This window comes from Buteo buteo, chromosome 3 (genome assembly GCF_964188355.1).
Source record: "Buteo buteo chromosome 3, bButBut1.hap1.1, whole genome shotgun sequence".
NCBI classification, from domain to species: Eukaryota; Metazoa; Chordata; class Aves; order Accipitriformes; family Accipitridae; genus Buteo; species Buteo buteo.
The window spans coordinates 45,639,454-45,649,805 of record NC_134173.1 but is presented as its reverse complement, the minus strand read 5'-3'; positions in this window follow the sequence as shown (position 1 = coordinate 45,649,805).

The following is a 10,352-nucleotide window of genomic DNA, read 5'->3' as shown; positions in this document are numbered from 1 at the left end:
ACTCCCATAAAGGAATAATTATTATCAGAAAGAGTAAACCAAAAGAAAATAAAGGATATTTTTATTATAGAATAACACATTCTCAGATTGCCCAGTAGGAAATTGCCAGGGATGGAGGATGGCAATGTAATAAATGTATCCTAGGTTACAGCACTTTTTTTCTGAAGACTATGAGATTTATTTTGCTAGGACTGATGCTCAGGTCCATACCAGAATGGACAATTGTTCTACTTTCTACTTTCTCAAGGAAATTTAGAACAAAGTCTTAGTACTCTTAAAAATGTGGATTCCTGTGACACGTCAAAGCTCAATTAATTCAGGCACATCTTCAAAACTGTATTTTTAAATTATAAAAATGCTATAGGCTAACTAAAATATCTCCTCTACCTTATTAAAAGTTACAGGGAAAAAAGATGTAATGGTATATAAAAATATTAAAACCCACAAAGCCTTCTATACTTCGTTTGGATTAGTTTATGCTACAGTTACAGGCGAAAATAAAATTGTCCTAATTTACATTATTCTACTTATGTGGGAATCCTTGAACACTCAGGATATGTCTTTGCTTCATGCACGCAACATTTAGTCATCTCACGAATACATTTACTCTTCTATCTTCCCATTATTTTTTCCTTCTGTCACCTGTGGTTTAAAGGTGTAATTTGCTTCTATCTTAAAACAAATAAAAGCTGCTGAAAAAATATACCATTACACAAGGCACATGGATAAGATTCTAAAACATAAATGCCATGAATCATAAAATATTTAAAGGCATAAAAGTATTCCATTTCAACAATTTAAATAAACCCATAAACATACAATACCGAATCTCAATGGATTCAAACTGCTACTTGCTTAGTATCAATAACTGTAAAAGTGACACATGACATCTGCTGTTTCTTGATTTTCTTTCCCATGATATCTACTCCAGTTTCTAATACAGGAAAAAAGGAAAAAAAATCTTTTAAAGCACAATCTTTTCTCTGTCTTTTCATTTCTGTCTAGGTGAGGTTATGAATTTAAATTTAAGAGAGAAACAATAGGCAGTAGATAGTTACCCTTCAGGTTTTCTAAAATACTTTGCTAACTTCAGTGCATTTAGAGCTAAGTGACACTGCATTAATAGTTTCAGCTATTTGACACCTTTTAAGGTCTCTTCTTTTCTTGAAGGTTACTAGTGCAATATTTGGTAATACAAACCTATTTAGAGGTTCTTAACATATTTGAAGCTAGTTTTCTTGGCCTGTTTCTCAGCAGAAGTAAGTAAAAAAGGACTCTGCACAGTGTTTGTAGAAAAACTTGCTCTAACTTTTCATAATTTAATTATTGAAGTAGAGGTTTCATTAGCTATTATCCAGTAGTCATAAAAGGCCATTATGGATGTCAGAGTGGTGGTCATAGCAGGCCTGAACAGCAGGCAGTAATGGCTGAATGTACTGGAATAAAGGTTATAACTGAAATTCCTCAGTTGCAACCCCCCCCCAACAAAAACACCCCACCTATATGCATGTGTGTGTATATATATATATATGCATATAAAATGTATTTGATGTGCTTCCACATTTATGCTGGATATAGAGATGTCTTCAACATTTTCTGAACAAGATTTCATTTTGAGAAGGAATCTGGCTCCAGTGCCTTTTCTTAATAGCTTCCTGTAAACCAGTGGTAGCTGAATGAATCCTAACCATAACCTGAGCAATCATGCTAACTATCTGAAACAACTTTTGTGAAAAATGTAGACCTACGATCATAGGGAGTGTAAAAAAAAAACAAAACAAAAAAAACCAAAACCAAGCAAGTAAATAAGTGGGCAAGAAAATAGTACAAATATCAAGAAAAATAATACTTTAGGATCAAGAAGCATTTAGTTTCAATATGATATGAGCAAAATCAGCCCTTATGCCAACCTGTACATCAAATTATGTTGTTGCTGTTAAAGCTCAATATGGTGGAAGAGTAGGATTTTTTTCCCATTTTCCGTGGAGCAAAAGAGCTTCCTTCTGCTGAGCAGATCAAGGAAGAAGACAGAGGTGTATTTAGGCAGGTGAGCATGGGGCAGTTACCCTTTCTTTCAGCAGGGAAAGATCTTTCTCTAATTGACTTCAAGGTCCTCATTGACCAATTGACTAGCAGCAACTCCATCAGAAGACGAATGAAAGGAAAAAAAGTTTGACTCCATTCCCTCTTTTCTGTACTGATGCAGCAGAATAAAATGGCTACTGTGATATTGTTATGTATGAGGTAATTGGAATCATATTGTAGTAAACCTCCATACCGACTTCCTATAAAACTTGATTTGTCTGCTGTCACAAATCTGTATCAGGAAACCAGCAGCATATAAATTTGTTACAATATTTTATTTTGTACACTAGACATATTTATTAAAGTGACTTTGACCTGAAAAAATGTAACCAAGAGCAATGTATTAAAAAAGTCATCCTATATGTAAAGGGCACAGAAAAATACCAATGATTCCTTTGTTTTAGAATAAAAATTACTTCCAAAACAGAGCTGATTGCCATTAACTCTCTAGTTTTGCTTTTAAGAGATGCAACTAAATATCATTTATATGGTAGTCCCATTATTGCAGATACCCTATGAAAGAAATAGCAAGAAAGTACTGTAAATATAGTGGTAATGTGGTAATGTAACGTGATTTACTTGTAATGGCCACTGAAAAATTGTTAATGGTAACCACTCTGATGAAGAAAAAAAAATTGCTTCTCACTAGATTCAATGGATATATAAATAAATCAAACCCACTATCAAAACATTATTAATTTTTTTAGAACGTGTATTCTGCAGAGAAAGAATTTTGATTTAATGTGATTGGAAAACACACAGCACCTTGTGGGTGCTCTTATAATAAATATGAAGAAACAGAATATAGCTGAGTTCTTACATGCACATTCCACTTCTAAAGTTCTACTGATTCAGAAAGGAAAAAAAAGAAAAGAAAACAGTGGTAGTACAAGAAACTGTGAATCATGTGCCAACATTCTTAAATGTATTATACAGCTACCAGTTAAGAAATAATTCGAAGCAGCAGTCCTACTTAGCATACCATAATTTTTGAGCAAAACACTCTCGCTACAGAAACTATCAAACAGTGAGTAGGAAGTGTTGACAAGGTGTAATATAATATTCTTTATACCCCTCACGAACTTCTTAATGTCAGAGAAAGCCTTTTATATGGGCATATCTATAAAAACACGGTTCTGTATTTTGATACATGGATCACAGAGCTATCCCAGTTCTCATGTTTTGGGCAGTATAAGTGTCCTACAAAGGTATTAAAAGCAGCTGATAAAAAAAATATATATAAAGACCCCAAAACAAACATCAAGAAATATAATTGATTTTTGCTTTATCTAGGAAGTAATATTCTTAACTAGGTTTTGTTTGTCTTGAAACAGGATTGTGAACTTATAAACAAAGTTTTTAACTATTTTGTCACAAAAGAGATAAAGAATACTAAATTGCTTAAGCATTTAACAATATTTTGTTAAATATTTTCTAACTTTAAAAATACACTGAAAAAGTTTTTCAATCCTACAAATATTTCCATCTTTTTTTACTTTTTTTAATTTCTAAAAATCTTGCAAAAGCCCACATGCTTCACTTCATATTTTTAAAACAACTGACTTTCTTCCCTCTTTGAGTTAAATATTCACTAGATAATTTTCAGTACACATATAGAGCTGCTTTCTCTCCCCAGACTTGGAACGTTGCCAGAGTATAGACCGGGAACTTTTCCTCTAGAGACAACTAACATTCATTATGTGAGCATTGGGATATTCCTGCTTCTGCTCTTAATACATTCGGACACATCTTTGTTCATCTGTGATTACTGATAGTAGTTTTGTCCTCAATAATGGCTCCTGTTCAGTCCAGCAAAGAAGACGGAATAGTGACAAAAGATGATTTTAAGGGTAATGTTGAAAGACAAAGCAAAATACTATGATGTCTGCATTTCAATGTTGGATGTGCTTTCAAGAAGAAAAAAAAAATATTACTGTAAATACTTATACTCTGCAAAACACAGAAAATAGAATATTTAAAATATGGAATTATGTCTTTTACTAAGTATTAGGGAAGTGATAAGGGAAGGTCACACAACAACTTTTGCTGTTTCATTTTCTTGTTTGTTCTGTTATTCACAAAGTTAGACATGAGAAACTGATTTTACTCTTTGCACATGCACACTTCTATACAACAGCTCTTTATTTAAAGTATCTCTATACATCAGGAGGCCAACTGTGTACCTCATTCATGAATATAATTTTTTTCCAGAGTAATCTATTAAAGTAGGCGAGTACATTTTAAATATTTGTATACTCTCTAAAAGCAGATCTGACTGAACAAGTTCTAGCAGTGAAAGATGAAGTAAGACTGTATGAGTAAGAAGACCGGTAATGTCAAGATCACTGAGAAGAAAGGTGATCACTGAATAGTTTCAGACCCTATTTTTTGGAGAGGAAGTCACATCATATCTTTTTCACCATTATCAGCCCTGCCTTCACTTAAAGAATTTCCATTTGAATTAAAATAAAATACCATTTCTAGTTTCTACTTTCTTCTGGTATTTTCATGCAGGTATTTAAATTCCTAAAATCTAAATGACAGACATAAAGTTAAAATATAAAGTCATACAGACCAAAACATACATTAATTTCTTTATATAAAATAAGGAATTGAGATATCTGTTGTCCTCTTTACACTTATTTTGTTCATGGACAGTCTGTAGTCCTCAGTCCCAGTAAAAGAACCTGTCATATCTTACTATAAACTCTGAAAGCAAGACAGGAGGAAAACCTCTGAATATTCTAATAATGCTGTCAGTTGGGTAGTATCAGCAGTCTTCTAGAATCAGAAGATAATTTCTTTATTCGTAAATAACTCATCCTTTTCTATCCCATCTCATCCTCACCATTGCTTTGATACCTTGTTTGATCCCTAACTAGGCTCTACCAAGTAACCTGACCAAAAGACAACAGAATTATTTCATACAGCCACAAAGGCATAAATAGCTAAATGTTTTATGAACTCAATGGAATTGCTTACCTGAAGCAAGCATACTGAAGGAAAACTTTTTTTTTAAAGATTTTTAATTTTTTTTTTAATGAATCAATTCTTATAGGTTTGGGGTTTTTTTCCATTTTAGGCTTAGAATACTGAGTGAAACTGAAATACTGTAAATTTCCTTACCAGATTTTACATATTTTCTACCTCTTTGCTGATGCCAAGATCCATGTTTCTCTGAGTAGGCCACAATTTCCACCTGCTCATTTACAAGATTCTTACCAGTTCCCATATCCACTTCTGTCATGCTACATAATCTGAATGAAGCTGACTCATATGTAAACTTATATTTGGATCAACTTTCTTCTAAGCACAATCAACCCTTTACCTCTTTTGTGTAAGCTACTTTGTCATGTAAAAGGAACACCAAAAAATTCTACCACAGAACAGGTGGAATTATTAACCATAATTGTGTAAGTTTAAAAAGGCAGGAAAATTGATAGTTTACTTGATGGCATATTTCTGTTCATCCATCTGTTATTTATTAAAAACACATATATATGGCTTCAGTAAGGGCAAATCTTGCCTGACAATTTTGGTGGCCTTTTACAATGGGGTTACAGAGTTGGTAGATGAGGGAAGAGCAACTGACGTCACCTACCTGGACTTGTGCAAAGCATTTGACACTGTCCCACACAATGTCCTTGTCTTTAAATTGGAGAGACGTGGATTTGATGGGTGGACCACTCAGTGGATAAGGAATTGGCTGGATGGTTGCACTCAAAGAGTTGCAGTCAATGGCTCGATGTTCAAGTGGAGACAAGTGGTATTCCTTGGGGGTCGGTATTGGGACCAGTGCTGTTTAACATCTTTAACTGGACTGTGATATTGAGTGCGCCCTCAGCAAGTCTGCCAATGACACCAAGCTGTGTGGTGCGATCAACACACTGGAGGGAAGGGATCCCATCCAGAGGGACCTTGACAGGCTTGAGAGGTGGGCCTGTGCGGATCTCATGAAGTTCAACAAGGCCAAGTGCAAGGCAAGTGCAGGGTCAGGGAAATCCCAAGCACAAACACAGGCTGGGCAATGAGTGGATTGAGAGCAGCCCTGCGGAGAAGGACTTGGGGGTGTTGGTTGATGAGAATCTCAACATGACCTGGCAATGTGCATTTGCAGCACAGAAAGCCAACCGTATCCTGGTCTGCATCAAAAGAAGTGTGACCAGAAGGTTGAGGGAGGTGATTCTCCCCCTCTACTCCACTCTTGTGAGACCCCACCTGGAGTACTGCATTCAGCTCTGGGGGCCCCAGCACAAGAAGGACATGGACCTGTTGGAGCCAGTCCAGAGGAAGGCCATGAAGATGATCAAAGGGCTGCAACACCTTTCCTATGGAGACAGGCTGAGAGAGTTGGGGTTTTTCAGTCTGGTGAAGAGAAGGCTCCGGGGAGACCTTAGAGCAGCCTTACCGTACCTAAAGGGGGCCTAAAAGAAAGCCAGAGAGGGACTTTTTACAAGGGCATGTAGTGATAGGAAAAGGGGTAATGGCTTTAAACTGAAGAGGGTAGATTTAGATTAGATGTAAGGAAGAAGTTCTTCATTGTGAGGGTGGTGAGGCACAAGAACAGGTTGCCCAGGGAGGTTGTGGTTGCCGCATCCCTGGAAGTGTTCAAGGCCAGGTTGGATGGGACTTTGAGCAACCTGGTCTAGTGGAAGATGTCCCTGCCCATGACAGGAGGGTTGGAACTAGATGATCTTTAAAGATCCCTTCCAACCCAAACCATTCTACAATTCTATGATAAATTTCCCATTCATCACATAACTAATTAGGAACTTGACTAATAGACATTGCTGACAACAAAATGCTTACCACATCTATTTTTTTTTGTAGTTTGCCATAGTGATCCTTCATGTCCCATATTCAAAGTTACAATAAAAATAATAATGATTCCCTTTTGTAGCACGAGTCATGCTTACTTTTTAAAAGTGTGCCTCTCTTCTTTTAAACTTATTATCTTCAATGTCAAGGTTTTTATGCCTTTTGCAATTAGATTAAAGAAACTTCTGCTTGCTGGTATAACCTTCTAGTGAGTGTATTTGTGCATAAATCACCTCATGATCTACTTTTTGAGAAAGAAAGCAGATTGAATTATAGTTGTCTACCACTGTAAGATGCTTTCTGTAGTCTTTGAATTATTTTCCACCTCCTTCTCAAACACTTTCCAATTTTTCTATCAGTCCCACTAATATCTTACATGACAACAAAATCACTGCCTCCTTTTCCATGATTCCTTTAGTTATGCATCCAAAATGTAATGTACTCCAAAAGAAATCTGTCACGTCACTTTGTCACTATGTTGCATTAGGTGTTGACATTGAGTTACTTGCCCATATAACCACTAGATTATTCTCCAAATCACTGCTTTTCAGGACTCAGTCCCCTGTTCTTTAGATATAGCAGATACCACTTCTGACAACACAGCTTTATTTTATTTACAGTGACTTTATATTTACTTTCAAATCACTGATAAGGCAACTGGACATTTTTGTATCTTTACCAATCCCTGTTAGAGCCACTGGTAATCAGCGACAAGGAGTTTTTAGATCTAACCTTTAAACGCATTTGTGTATGTTCTTAATGCTCATTTTTTAGTCAGAATATTATGTTTTACCAGGTGAACTGTTACTCAAAGATTTAAAATATTAAATCTACACACTTTCCTTGGAAATCAAAATTCTAATGAGTTTATTTGACCAAAAAGATGTTTTTCTTAAAAGCACATTAATTACTGTTACTTATAGTTCCATTGCATAAATGTTACCAAGTTTTTCCTAAAGTTACATGAGGCTAATGCCTTACCAGCTAAGTCAATCTGGTTGCCAACTTTGAATATTGGAGCAAAGTAAATACTGTTCTATGGTCATAGATCTTTTTATCAGTATTCCAGGGCTTGAATAAAATAGACATCAATAACTCTGAGAGGTCTGCTAGCTCTTTTACTACCCTTTGATGCAAATTACTCTGGCCAGCTGATTTAAAGGTTTGTCTCTAGTAGGTGTTGTTTAACAAACTCTCCAGTTATTGATGGAGGAGAGAACAATTCATCATCCTCATGTTATGAGCCATAACATAGTTCTTTCCAAATACGGAAGAAGTATTTGTTTAACACTTTTGTTTTCTTCTACTTTATTAGAAGAGTTACTATCTCAATCTGCTAAAAGTATCGGAATGTTTCAAAAAGACGTTAGGAATAATCCCAAGAATTGCTGACTAGTGAGTCTTTACAGTTACTTGCAAATTAGTTGAAAAAAATAACTAGAGTTATAAACACCTAGACGGGTATGATTTGTTAAGAACACACAAGGAAATTGTTCCTAATCAACTGATTAGTAGTCTTTATTAAAAGTAAACTTATATTAAATAATAGAGAAACTATTTGACATCAGTTACTTGAGCTTCCAAAATAGTTTTGATAAACTCCTCACCAAAAGTTATCAAGAAAACTAATGGTTACAGGTGAGAGGAACTGTTTACAGATCTGATACTATCTAAGAAGTAGGAAATACAAGTTGGAAAATATCTTTAATTTTCAACAAGGAAGAAACCTGGAGTGGGATGTCCAAGAAATTATAATAGAAATGTTATCTAATATGTGTATTCACACGTAGGAAAAAAGGATCTGTGAGATGACACAGGTGTGTGAGCTAAGATCTGGCAAGACCCCAACAAAACTAGGCAGGTGAATAATAAAAAAAGGGCTGCTAAAATTCATTGTAGGCAAATGTTTTTGACTTGTTTTTAATTCTGAAGTTCTAAATAAATTATAACCTTTGAAGCAGAGCAATTGGCTTTATTTTGCACAATGCATAGATTTATATTTTTTTAGCATAAACTTATATTCAAGGAATCATATAAACGATCAGCTCTTCAATGAGTATTAATCAGTAAAGCTCAGCTAACTTCAGTATTCCTACACTGATTTATACCACTTTAGAATTTATTTCAAAAAGTTAAATTTTGTTTTAAAAGATATATAAATGAATATTAAAAAAGTTACACTATCATTGTTATAATCAATTGTATATATCTTATGTAGGATGAAACTTGCTCATTCTATCTTGAAAATACACACATTACAAGTACAAAAAAAAAAGGACTAAATAAGATAAACAGAATGATCAAAACCATGAAAAATGTTGATATGACATGTAAAATATGAGGTTTTCTTAGTTTTGTAAAAAAAAAAAAAAAAAAAATAAAGGCAACGTAAAAGAAGTGTATAAATAATGTTTGCTCTGATTAATTTCATTGGAATTATTTACCATATTAGCATTTTAAAAAGAAGGGTCCACCTACTTACAGTGATGTGAGGACTTTCTCCTGTAAATTATAAGCAGTGGAACTTAATGTCGCAGTGTATAATTGGCCAATATATACCTTAAAAGGCAAATAAATTCTCTCTCTGAAAGACAATTTCATAGCACTTAAAGATAGGCAGATTAAGTTTTGTTAGTATTAAGAATGTTATCTCATTTGTGTTATTTAGGAAAAAAATATAAATTATAAAAATCTTGATTTTTGGAACTTTAATCTAAGGTAGGAGACTGGGATATTTCTGTCTGCTCATGTTGTTGTTAATAGTCCTATAGATTCACCTCCCAATATTTTAAAAAAACTTTTATACTTGCTAATAAGTAAAATGTGTTATGATTTATCTGTAAAGCAGGCCATTAAAATTAATTTTGTTAATTACATGTGTTGAAATGTATTGTTCAGCCCCACACGTAAAGTGTGATTGTCATTAAATCACTGCTGTTTACATGGTTTAAGAATTTGTTGTGTGGTCCATTGCATTATTAGGATTGTTTTGGTATTTCTTTTATCTCCCTTAAAGTGGAATTTTTAGATTTTTTTAGTAAAATCAGAATAGTTCTCAAATTATGGCAATGTCCACAGTGTTTCCAGAAAGCATGAAGTAAAGCAGATAATGGTGAAAGGGATACTTCAATAATAATAATAATAATAATAATAATAATAATAATAATAATAATAATAATAATAATAATATTTATACTCTAAACCAAATACCTAACATGATTTTTTTTTTTTAATTTGTATGGTCTCTCAAGCTCACAATGTGACTACGAATGGAAACTCCGTTTATTTAGTGCAAGCGATATCACTTTTGTTTAGAGCAAGTTCAAAAGCGTAACACAGAACTGTAAAGTACACAGACATCCTTTACATAGACAAGAAATTTTAATGTTGGCAAATCAGCATTTAATGAAATGTGTATATGAATAGTAAAAAAAAAAAAAAAAGAAAGA